The sequence below is a fragment of the Parambassis ranga genome, chromosome 13 (genome assembly GCF_900634625.1).
Source record: "Parambassis ranga chromosome 13, fParRan2.1, whole genome shotgun sequence".
NCBI classification, from domain to species: Eukaryota; Metazoa; Chordata; class Actinopteri; family Ambassidae; genus Parambassis; species Parambassis ranga.
The window spans coordinates 6,851,338-6,863,525 of NC_041033.1; the positions used below are offsets into that span (position 1 = coordinate 6,851,338).

Here is a 12,188-nt window from a genome sequence, read left to right on the forward strand (position 1 = left end):
AGTTTCTGAGTAATCTGTTGTTGGGTTTTTGGAATGAGGAGACCCAGGCGCAGACTCGAATGACAATTATTTATTTTGTAGAAAACAAAAGAACAAAAAACTTCACGAAGGAGAAAAAACTGAGGAGCAGGTGGTCTGGAGGGCGCAGGCTGAGCTGGACGGGACCAGGCGGAGCAGCGTCTAAAAGAGGAACAGGTTTTAGGATGACGAGGAATCAAAAGAGGTAAGTTCAGAAGCAACGTGTGGTACCATGAGGTGAGCTGAAGAACTGACAACGACAAAATGTTTTAGCCAACAACAGATGCATGAATATCTAAAGATCAAACTCCTATATTCACATGATAAAAGAATAAAATTACCTATCAGCTCCTCATCTTGAACAGACTCTTTGTCTAGACATTGTTGGAGATTTGACAAGATGGAGGACTGAATTCATATAACAAACCTTTTATAAAGCCTGGCTTCATGTCAAAAGAGAAGATGGTAAATCCTCTCAGACGGGTGTGATTCAACACAATGTCTCCCACAATACCTGCAACAGATCATCAGGACAGGCAACACAGACTCTGTTCACAGACACCTGCATCTCTGAACGGCTCAGGAAGGAGTTACAGTCAAAGTGATGCCACAATGACAAAATGTTCAAACGAACGTCAAACACACATGAGCAGTTCACAATGGGACCGTCAAAGGTTCAGAGGACTGAACTAAACAGCACAGCACATGGCTCTAAAAGGTAGAACACCTTTGCGCTGTTCATCCAGAGCTGTCCCATAATTCACTCTTCCACAGTTCTCCACAAGTAAGCTCAACGTCCTGTCTTCCTTTGATGCACAAAACATGAGTACACTCAGAAAATCCTCAGGGAAAGAGCATCCATCGTGATATATGCAGCTTACATGAAAAGATCACAGAAAAACATGTGAACCATACCTTGCTATCAGGAAGTGCAAGCTCATGAGTCTTGTAGTCCAAACTACCAACATACTGTCTGTCCACAAAAACCTGGAGAACATTATCAGTCACAGGATTATTATTTAAAATCAGAATCAGAATCACTTTATTTATCCCTGAGGGGTTTTCACAAGTTGGAACATAAAACCACTGCTGAGGTGTCGTGTTGTTGTGGATCCTTTGCACTCTGTTAGCAACGAATGTATGAAAACGTCTTGCTTCATTACTTATGTATCCTATGACAAATTTAGAGTCTGTCCAAAAGAACTCTTCCACATTACTGAATAACAGCTCTTCTCTGCGCATATTACTCACTGTGACTGAGACTGTTGCTGCTGTGAGCTCTAACCTTGGAATCGTGGTGACCTTTGAGGGGGACACTGTAGCTTTTCCCACGACAAAAACACAGTGAACATCTGTCTTTGTTTATGATTCTCAGGTAAGAACACTGTCCATATCCAGTGATGCTTGCATCTGAGAAGTGATGCAGTTCCTTTTTTACCACTTCTCCAAAGTTGGCAGGCACATGACACCTGGCTATTTGCAGTTTCTCCAAGATTATTGAGATCCTTTTTCCAGCACTCCCACCACGGTCTCAGATGAGCAGGCAGTGGGTCATCCCACCCAGTTCCTTGGCGACACATTTCTTGTAAGATTCTTTTGCCATGGAGAAGATAGGGGGCGACAAAACCCAGAGGATCATATATCGCTGCAACTGTAGATAATGCAAGTTAGGATGTAAAACTCTTTAATTTGTTTTTAAAAGTCTTCATGGCCTCACCCCACAGTATCTGTCCGACCTGCTTCAGCCACACACTCCCTCAGGCTCCCTCAGGTCGGCACATCGGTCTCTTTTAGTTATTCCAAAGACACAGAGGGAATGGAGAGGCGATGGTGCTTTCTCAGTCCCAGCCCCTAAACTGTGGAACCAGCTGCCTCTGCACATTAGCCCGACTGACTCTGCTGCAGCTTCTAAATCCTCTCTGAAAACACACCTTTGCTCTGTGGCTTTAACTCAGTCTGAGATTTTATTGTTTTTGCTTTTTAATTTTTATGTGTTGTATATGTTTTTTTATTGGTGGACAGCACTTTGGCCAACTGGGTTGATTTATAAATAAAGCTGAGGTGAGTTGGTCTGACACACTCACCGCTGTGTGCACCAACAACACAGAAACACATGTGTTCACAATATATATAAAATATATAAAACATTTAAATCAAAGCAAAGACATTGTTAGTTTGTTTTTTAAAGTTTTTCTTTTATTTTTGTTTTTTTTTGTGCAACCCAGGTCACATGTAGATAACAGCTTAACACTACGCTACCTCTTGTGGAACTAACTTTGCTGGTTTTGTGCTTTACAGACATTAATTATTATTTTTATTTTTTTTAAGTGGTGTAAGAATTATCCAGTGACACCCGTTAAGGCTGATTGGTCACTCTGATGAGCTTAATGAGGATGACAAATCTTTAATACTAATTATAGCAAATGCTGGTAGTTTCTTTGGTTTGTGTTCACTTACACTAGTTTGTGACACTTGCATACAGATTTCAGAGACTGTGTCTGTCTAAGTTTGTGGCCTGTGTTTGGGCCGTGTCCAGACATGCTGGGTTGTCTGTCTTGGTCACAATGAGTGGTGGTTCTGGACTTGGTGCAGAAGATCTTTGGGGTTGAGAAGACACGTTGATGGTTTCAAAAGAAACAGGTACAAACTCATACCCAGCAGAAGGACCGAAGTCTTCAAATAGCTTGTACAAGTGATCGATTAAATCATTGAGGCAAACAAAAGTCATCATAATTGCAGTTCCTTCTGTTTGAGCCAAGCCTGCTGCACTTCTGGAGTGTGGGTCAAACACTCCGTAGCGTCCTGATCTGTCACGAAATACCGCGATGCACTCGCAGGACACGACCAGCAAAGCATGGCTGACATCTTCCAACAGACATTGAAGACGTGTGGCAAGTGGCAAATACCAACTTTCATTTACAGCGCTGAATGGGTCTCCGTGCAGGCTTCCCAACCTGATTTCAGCCATGCAGACGCTATAACGTTTGGTGTCCGTCTGCACCTGCTGGGGCAACTCCTCTATGGCAAGGTGATTGTTCTGAAACCTACCTTCTGCCAAAAGGTTTGTTTTCACTCGGACATAGACAGAATTGCCGAGCACAAGGACTTTGTCAAGGTCCACTGTGTCAAAGCACAAACCTTCAGTGTGGTAGGCCAGGAACATCAGAGCATTACAGGTACACTGATGGTTTCTAGAAAACTCACTGTACATGTTATCGCTCTGACTGTGAGTCGCTCTCACAGAGCAAATGTGGTAACCTGGACCTGCACCTTCCCCAGTCTGTAGTCGTGTGTGTGAATCCTTATGGCGCTTTCGAAAACGGTGTGAGAAGAAACTCTTAATACTACTGGATGTAGTAGGCAATCCAGCCTCTTGAAGCTCCTCAGCCACGTCCAGCTCTTCTGGTGAACTGACAGTGTTTTCTGATTGTTTTGACAGAACGTCTGAGCTGGCCTTTACCTCCACACACATCAGCTCCAGAGCTTTCCGTTCCCCAAGATCCTTCTGGACTTCCTCAAGTTCTTTAAATAAGAGCTTGTGTTGCTGTTGGACGGCCCTGTAGTCCTCCTTTAAGGATTTATACTTGATGTCCAGAAACCTTTTGTGTTGCAAACTCTTGTTGTGGGACACAATTTCTTCACACAGAGCTCTGTTGCTCTTGTCCAGGTCTCCAATTTCACCTGATATACTGTGGATCTTGGCTGTCACAGATTTCTCCTTGTGGATCTTTCTCAGAAGATCCGCTAGCTCCTTCTGCAAAGTCTTTTTCTTCTTGATCATATTTGTTTTATATCCCTCATAAAATGTAGAGTACTCATTGAAAGCTACCAATTTTGCACAGTTCTCATTGGAGGTCTGAATTTCCTGAATCAGTCTGTTGTTGTCCTGATTCATGATGTCTATGTCCTCCTGAAGCTTGTCACAGTCATATTTCCAGCCCTGCTCATCAATCAGCCTTTTGAAGGCCTTGCTGTGTTCTTTGATGAGGTCCTGTTGTTTTGCTGTTACAGCTTTCTGTTCAGCTTGTAGTTTTTTAAATCTGTCCTTCCGTTCTTTCCTGATCTGAAGCTCTTTGTTCATGACCTGGATTTGTTTGGTCAGATTCTTGTTTTCCTTGAACAGCTTTGTGATTTCTGTAGAGATTTCCTCATTAGTGATCAGGTAGTCTTCCTGCTTCTCCAAGTCTTTATTCAGACTCTCGAGCACTTTCTGCAGGGCGCTATTTTGGCACATATGGGCGTCTCTGGACAACTTCATGGCCTCAGCTATCTTCTGCGAAACTCTATTTATTTGAAGGGTTTGGTGGACCTGCTGAATCTCCTGCTCCACAGCTGCGTTCTCACTGTCGATGAGGTCACTTCCTGTGGCGTTCAGCTCTAGAATTTCCCTGATGCTGTTTTCCCATTGTTTTGACAGAACGTCTGTCCTGGCCTTCATCTCCGCACACTTCTGTCCCAGAGCTTTCTCTTTCTTAAAATCCTTCTGGACTTCCTCAAGTTCTTTACATAAGAATTTGTGGTGCTGTTGGATGGCCCTGTTCTCCTTCTTTAAGGATTCATACTTGATGTCCAGAACCCTTTTGCTTTGCAAACTCTTGTGGCAGGTCACAATTTCTTGATGCAGAGCTCCGTTGCTCTTGTCCAAGTCTTCAGTTTCAGCTCTTAGACTGTTGAACTTGGCCTCCACAGATCTCTCCTTGTGGATCTTTTTCTGAAGATCCACAAGTGTCTTCTGCAGAGCCTCGTTCTGCTTGCTCAGAGCTTTTTTGTCCTCCTCCAGGGTCTTACAGTTTTCCTTTAAAATTAACAACTGTTCATAGTTCTCCTTGGAAGTATGAATGTCCAGAATTAGTTGGTTGTTGATGTTTATCTGCTCCTGAATCTTGTCACTGTTGTATTTCCAGTCCTCCATCAGTCTTTGGAAGGTCTGGCTGCGTTTTTTGATGATGTCCAAATGTCCGGCCCTTGCAGCTTTCTGATCAGCTTGTAGTTCTTTATATCTCTTCTTCTGTTGTTTCTTCATGTAAAGCTCTCTGTTCATCGCCTTGCATTGTTCAGCCAGACTCATATTTTTGTGTAGCCAGTTGTTGAGGTCTACAACAAGATCCTGACAGACGAGCTTGTAGTCTTTCTCCCTCTCCATGTCTTTTATCAGACCCTTGAGCTCCTTCTGCAGGGCCCTATTTTTACGCATATTGGCGTCTCTGGACACCTTCATGGTCGCAGCCATCTTCTGATAGTTTTGGACGTTTTTGCTGAGTTCCTCAACCTCTTGTTCAAGGTGGAGACTTTGCATCTGTACCTGCTCATGATCACAGGGCAAGCCTTGAAGCTGTGTCTTCAGCATGGTCACTTGGCTTTGGATGGCATCAAGCTGTTGATTGATGGCTTGCAGGTTGACTTTGGATTCAGCTGCTGACACATTCTCCTGAGTAGAGGGGAACACTTGATTGCTGGTCATTTCCGTATCTTCTTGAAAGTGTTGTACAGTTGAAACTCCCGCGTTGATGTTCTTAAATGATTTAAAAACCTTTGAAACTCTCTGTTGCATGTTTGTTGCAGGTGACCCTGTCTATGTCCACTTATAAACATAGTTATGACATCATAAAGCCTTTATGATGTCCTAATGACATCATAGGCCCCCTGCTTGCTGAGAAGGTTCTGTACACAGAAGTTTGGGGTGGACAGCTCACCTCTGGGTCTCCCAAATGGAATGAACAGGACAGGGAGTGAAGGAGGGAGGTCTCACTCTGTCCTGTCAGTGTGCGTCACTGTGTGTTTGTGTACAGTGTTGTGAATGATCGAAGGAGTGAGAGCTCTTACCGTTAATACAACAATAGTAAGAACACGCTTGCTGTCAGCTGGTTTCATGAGTTAAATACAGGGTAAAAAATGTGGAGACTGATTATTTTTCAGTTCCTTTAATTATCAAACATTTAGCCTCTGTCTTCACTTGATGCCCACAGAATCAGAATAGTCAAAATGACTAGCTGCCCATAACTGGTTACATTACGTACACATTACGCCCCTTTATGCTGCTTATTAACATATAGCACTACTGTTGCTAACAGTTAATTAGATATATATATATACATATATATACATATATATATACGTATATACATATATATACATATATACGTATATATATATATATATATACATATATATATATATATATACGTATATACGTATATATATATATATATATACATATATACGTATATACGTATATATATATATATATACGTATATATATATATGTATATATATACATATATATATATATATATATATATATATATATATATATATATATATATATGTATGTATATATAATTTCTTCTTCTTTTCTTTGAATTCATCAATAATTGGTTGTTTTTAATGACGTCTTTCAGCTTCAGCTCTTCCTTCCTCTGATCTCGTCCTGCTGTTGGTAAAATTACTTTTACATTGATCAATGAAGTCCCAGTCTGGAACCTGAGGGTTTGATTGTCCTTGAATGCATCAGGAGTGTTAAACTTATTGTAACTTGATACCGCTGGCAAAAGAATTTCCTTCGGGATTAATAAAGTTTGATCTTATTTTACCGCAGAAAACACTGACAGAATTAAAGTACAGTTACAGTAATAACAAGAATAACATGAAAAATGTAATTAATCGTAATGATACTGCTGGTCCTTGTTTAACTGACAAAAGGCCATGTAGGCAGCATCTCAACCAAAATTGTATTTATTTAATCACATAGAAAAAAATCCAACAACACAGCGGGCTGTCCTGTACAGCAGACGTCTGAAGTAGCAAACAGAAGGCACTGAAATCTCTACAGAGGTGACTGAGGATCCAAAGGAATCAACATGAAGTTCAACATTCATGTATGGCCCACAGCTCTGTGAGAGTATGTGAAACAACACCATCTTCTCCGTGGATGTCAGGTGGTGTGGACTCACCGTCTTATTTCTCTGAGATCGTTTCTTCTCTCCTCCCTTCTACCTGTGTTACAGGCTGGGCCTGAAAAAAATCATTGGCTCTAAAAACAGGCTGTCATGCTCTGTGTGTCCTGAATGATTTGCCTCCTGGCAGCTCTGAGCTCTCCCCCAGTGCAGGGAAGCTGTGTTCATCTCTGAGCTGGATATCGATCATCAGCGCGTTCTTCTCCTCCTCCTCTTTGGCCAATTGCTGCTCTTCTGTCAAACCAAACGCCGGCTCTGCCGAACTCAATGACTTCCTGTGGAGAGACACACATGGAGGCCAAAGAACAACAGAGACAACAACACAACTTAGATGCCATAACTGACTCACACAGGACCAGCATTCATATGACAGGAAATCTGCAAAGATCCTTTGGCTACACAGTGGAAGACACAGCTAGATTGCAGCCGTATAATCCATATGTGCTGATATGAAAACACAGATTACAGCCATCCACTCAACTGACCTGCTGGATTTTGTGCCTCCCTGCTCCTCTGCAGAGGCCTGGGGGGGCCAGGAGTGCTGCTTCTGCATGCGGTAACAAGGGAGGAGGAGGAGGATGCTTGGACGGACTTCCCACTTCCTCTCCCTTTACCCCTCTCTTCCCACTCTGAGGAACACACAGCTGTTCATTATGTGTTTCATGACAGTGTGTGTGTGTGAGTGTGTGTGTGTGTGTGTGTGTGTGTGTGTGTGTGCGTCCACTACCTCCATGTCCGTTGCTGAGCTTCTTGCTAACCACACTGCTCTAGCTGTTCTCATCACAGGAAGGACATAGATTCCACAGTGGGACCTGCCTGTACATACACACACACACACAGGCACAAACGACGCACAAACAGTTGATGCGAACACAGACACACACACAGACACACACCTGGCAATGATCTCCTACAGTGAAATGCATCCCAGCAGCGATGGAGCAGTCCATCTTCTGTTGGGCTGAAAGGAAAAAAAAAATCCTGTGTTAGTTTTCTGTGTGTGTGTGTGTATGTGTGCATCTTCTGTTTGTGTGTCACCTTGCTTGGTCTTGTGCCAGACGTCGTACTCTACGTTCCTGAGCAGAGTTAGGTTCAGAGATCGTCTCACCCGCTCGGGCAGCTGCCAGCCACGCTCACGGCCCTGACACACACACACAGAGACATGATCAGTGATAATATCTGCCAAGTAAGCGGGTGTGTTTGTTTGATCAGTGTGTTACCCTGTAGCTCTGTCTTGTAGAAGTTGAGCTTGTTCCATTTTCCACCCTGTATAAGAAACAAACACAGACACACATGGCTGCTTTGAAAGAATATTTTGCCAGGAAAAAAAAGAAAAATTACTCATTTTAAGTCTTATTGTTTTATTGTTTGTTAGACTGTTTGGTTTTTTGGATTTCTCTGGTGTGTGTTTCCTCCCATTGCAAACCTTCCAAGTAAGGATGGTGTTTCCTTGGTCCATATCTTTACATCCTTTTATCCTGTTTTATTTGTTTTTAATTTAAGTAGAAGTGTGTATGGGTGTGTGTGTTTGTGTACATGGTACGTATTTTGGGTGTGTGTGTGTCTGGGGGTCTTATTTTATTTCTGTAAAGCACTTTGTGTTACAGTATGCTGTATGAAAGGTGCTATATAAATAAAGTTTGATTGACTGATTGATTGACAGGTGCCAAAAACAGTGAGCACATCACTCCGGTTTTAGCTTCTTAGCTTCCATCCATCGGATCCCAGTGCAGGTTAGGATGTAAAACTCTTTAATTTGTTTTTAAAAGTCTTCATGGCCTCACCCCACAGTATCTGTCCGACCTGCTTCAGCCACACACTCCCTCAGGCTCCCTCAGGTCGGCACATCGGTCTCTTTTAGTTATTCCAAAGACACAGAGGGAATGGAGAGGCGATGGTGCTTTCTCAGTCCCAGCCCCTAAACTGTGGAACCAGCTGCCTCTGCACATTAGGCCGGCTGACTCTGCTGCAGCTTCTAAATCCTCTCTGAAAACACACTTTGCTCTGTGGCTTTAACTCAGTCTGAGATTTTATTGTTTTTGCTTTTTAATTTTTATGTGTTGTATATGTTTTTTTATTGGTGGACAGCACTTTGGCCAACTGGGTTGATTTATAAATAAAGCTGAGGTGAGTTGGTCTGACACACTCACCGCTGTGTGCACCAACAACACAGAAACACATGTGTTCACAATATATATAAAATATATAAAACATTTAAATCAAAGCAAAGACATTGTTAGTTTGTTTTTTAAAGTTTTTCTTTTATTTTTGTTTTTTTTTTGTGCAACCCAGGTCACATGTAGATAACAGCTTAACACTACGCTACCTCTTGTGGAACTAACTTTGCTGGTTTTGTGCTTTACAGACATTAATTATTATTTTTATTTTTTTTAAGTGGTGTAAGAATTATCCAGTGACACCCGTTAAGGCTGATTGGTCACTCTGATGAGCTTAATGAGGATGACAAATCTTTAATACTAATTATAGCAAATGCTGGTAGTTTCTTTGGTTTGTGTTCACTTACACTAGTTTGTGACACTTGCATACAGATTTCAGAGACTGTGTCTGTCTAATTTTGTGGCCTGTGTTTGGGCCGTGTCCAGACATGCTGGGTTGTCTGTCTTGGTCACAATGAGTGGTGGTTCTGGACTTGGTGCAGAAGATCTTTGGGGTTGAGAAGACACGTTGATGGTTTCAAAAGAAACAGGTACAAACTCATACCCAGCAGAAGGACCGAAGTCTTCAAATAGCTTGTACAAGTGATCGATTAAATCATTGAGGCAAACAAAAGTCATCATAATTGCAGTTCCTTCTGTTTGAGCCAAGCCTGCTGCACTTCTGGAGTGTGGGTCAAACACTCCGTAGCGTCCTGATCTGTCACGAAATACCGCGATGCACTCGCAGGACACGACCAGCAAAGCATGGCTGACATCTTCCAACAGACATTGAAGACGTGTGGCAAGTGGCAAATACCAACTTTCATTTACAGCGCTGAATGGGTCTCCGTGCAGGCTTCCCAACCTGATTTCAGCCATGCAGACGCTATAACGTTTGGTGTCCGTCTGCACCTGCTGGGGCAACTCCTCTATGGCAAGGTGATCGTTCTGAAACCTACCTTCTGCCAAAAGGTTTGTTTTCACTCGGACATAGACAGAATTGCCGAGCACAAGGACTTTGTCAAGGTCCACTGTGTCAAAGCACAAACCTTCAGTGTGGTAGGCCAGGAACATCAGAGCATTACAGGTACACTGATGGTTTCTAGAAAACTCACTGTACATGTTATCGCTCTGACTGTGAGTCGCTCTCACAGAGCAAATGTGGTAACCTGGACCTGCACCTTCCCCAGTCTGTAGTCGTGTGTGTGAATCCTTATGGCGCTTTCGAAAACGGTGTGAGAAGAAACTCTTAATACTACTGGATGTAGTAGGCAATCCAGCCTCTTGAAGCTCCTCAGCCACGTCCAGCTCTTCTGGTGAACTGACAGTGTTTTCTGATTGTTTTGACAGAACGTCTGAGCTGGCCTTTACCTCCGCACACATCAGCTCCAGAGCTTTCTGTTCCCCAAGATCCTTCTGGACTTCCTCTAGTTCTTTAAATAAGAGCTTGTGTTGCTGTTGGACGGCCCTGTAGTCCTCCTTTAAGGATTTATACTTGATGTCCAGAAACCTTTTGTGTTGCAAACTCTTGTTGTGGGACACAATTTCTTCACACAGAGCTCTGTTGCTCTTGTCCAGGTCTCCAATTTCACCTGATATACTGTGGATCTTGGCCTTAACAGATTTCTCCTTGTGGATCTTTCTCTGAAGATCCACAAGCTCCTTCTGCAAAGTCTTTTTCTTCTTGATCATATTTGTTTTATATCCCTCATAAAATGTAGAGTACTCATTGAAAGCTACCAATTTTGCACAGTTCTCATTGGAGGTCTGAATTTCCTGAATCAGTCTGTTGTTGTCCTGATTCATGATGTCTATCTGCTCCTGAAGCTTGTCACAGTCATATTTCCAGCCCTGCTCATCAATCAGCCTTTTGAAGGCCTTGCTGTGTTGTTTGATGAGGTCCTGTTGTTTTGCTGTTACAGCTTTCTGTTCAGCTTGTAGTTTTTTAAATCTGTCCTTCCGTTCTTTCCTGATCTGAAGCTCTTTGTTCACGACCTGGATTTGTTCGGTCAGATTCTTGTTTTCATTGAACAGCTTTGTGATTTCTGTAGAGATTTCCTCATTGGTGATCAGGTAGTCTTCCTGCTTCTCCAAGTCTTTATTCAGACTCTCGAGCACTTTCTGCAGGGCGCTATTTTGGCACATATGGGCGTCTCTGGACAACTTCATGGCCTCAGATATCTTCTGCGAAACTCTATTTATTTGAAGGGTTTGGTGGACCTGCTGAATCTCCTGCTCCACAGCTGCGTTCTCATTGTCGATGAGGTCACTCCCTGTGGCGTTCAGCTCTAGAATTTCCCTGATGCTGTTTTCCCATTGTTTTGACAGAACGTCTGTCCTGGCCTTCATCTCCGCACACTTCTGTCCCAGAGCTTTCTCTTTCTTAAGATCCTTCTGGACTTCCTCAAGTTCTTTACATAAGAATTTGTGGTGCTGTTGGATGGCCCTGTTCTCCTTCTTTAAGGATTCATACTTGATGTCCAGAACCCTTTTGCTTTGCAAACTCTTGTGGCAGATCACAATTTCTTGATGCAGAGCTCCGTTGCTCTTGTCCAAGTCTTCAGTTTCAGCTCTTAGACTGTTGAACTTGGCCTCCACAGATCTCTCCTTGTGGATCTTGTTATGAAGATCCACAAGTGTCTTCTGCAGAGCCTCGTTCTGCTTGCTCAGAGCTTTTTTGTCCTCCTCCAGGGTCTTACAGTTTTCCTTTAAAATTAACAACTGTTCATAGTTCTCCTTGGAAGTATGAATGTCCAGAATTAGTTGGTTGTTGATGTTTATCTGCTCCTGAATCTTCTCACTGTTGTATTTCCAGTCTTCCATCAGCCTTTGGAAGGTCTGGTTGTGTTTTTTGATGATGTCCAAATGTCCGGCCCTTGCAGCTTTCTGATCAGCTTGTAGTTCTTTATATCTCTTCTTCTGTTGTTTCTTCATGTAAAGCTCTCTGTTCATCGCCTCACATTGTTCAGCCAGACACATATTTTTGCGTAGCCAGTTGTTGAGGTCTACAACAAGATCCTGACAGATGAGCTTGTAGTCTTTCTCCCTCTCCATGTCTTTT

General features: G+C 42.7%; 3 long non-coding RNA genes across 4 annotated transcripts; all 3 read right to left on the reverse strand.

Moving 5' to 3' along the window:
* Nucleotides 1-452: 452 nt before the first annotated feature.
* LOC114445229 (uncharacterized) lies at nucleotides 453-1,379 on the reverse strand. Of its 2 annotated transcripts, none has more exons than XR_003671612.1 (4): nucleotides 1,304-1,379; nucleotides 934-1,005; nucleotides 746-824; nucleotides 453-532 (listed from the first exon to the last, which is right to left on the reverse strand). It is a non-coding gene; the product is annotated as an uncharacterized LOC114445229 (long non-coding RNA). The 2 variants fall into 2 exon arrangements; XR_003671611.1 differs by having other exon boundaries at nucleotides 1,270-1,374.
* A 5,733-nt stretch (nucleotides 1,380-7,112) lies between these two features.
* Nucleotides 7,113-7,806, reverse strand: LOC114445226 (uncharacterized). The gene is made up of 3 exons (XR_003671608.1): nucleotides 7,699-7,806; nucleotides 7,457-7,600; nucleotides 7,113-7,246 (listed from the first exon to the last, which is right to left on the reverse strand). It is a non-coding gene; the product is annotated as an uncharacterized LOC114445226 (long non-coding RNA).
* Nucleotides 7,807-7,847: 41 nt separating this feature from the next.
* LOC114445228 (uncharacterized) lies at nucleotides 7,848-8,243 on the reverse strand. The gene is made up of 3 exons (XR_003671610.1): nucleotides 8,192-8,243; nucleotides 8,010-8,112; nucleotides 7,848-7,932 (listed from the first exon to the last, which is right to left on the reverse strand). It is a non-coding gene; the product is annotated as an uncharacterized LOC114445228 (long non-coding RNA).
* Between the last annotated feature and the right edge of the window lie 3,945 nt (nucleotides 8,244-12,188).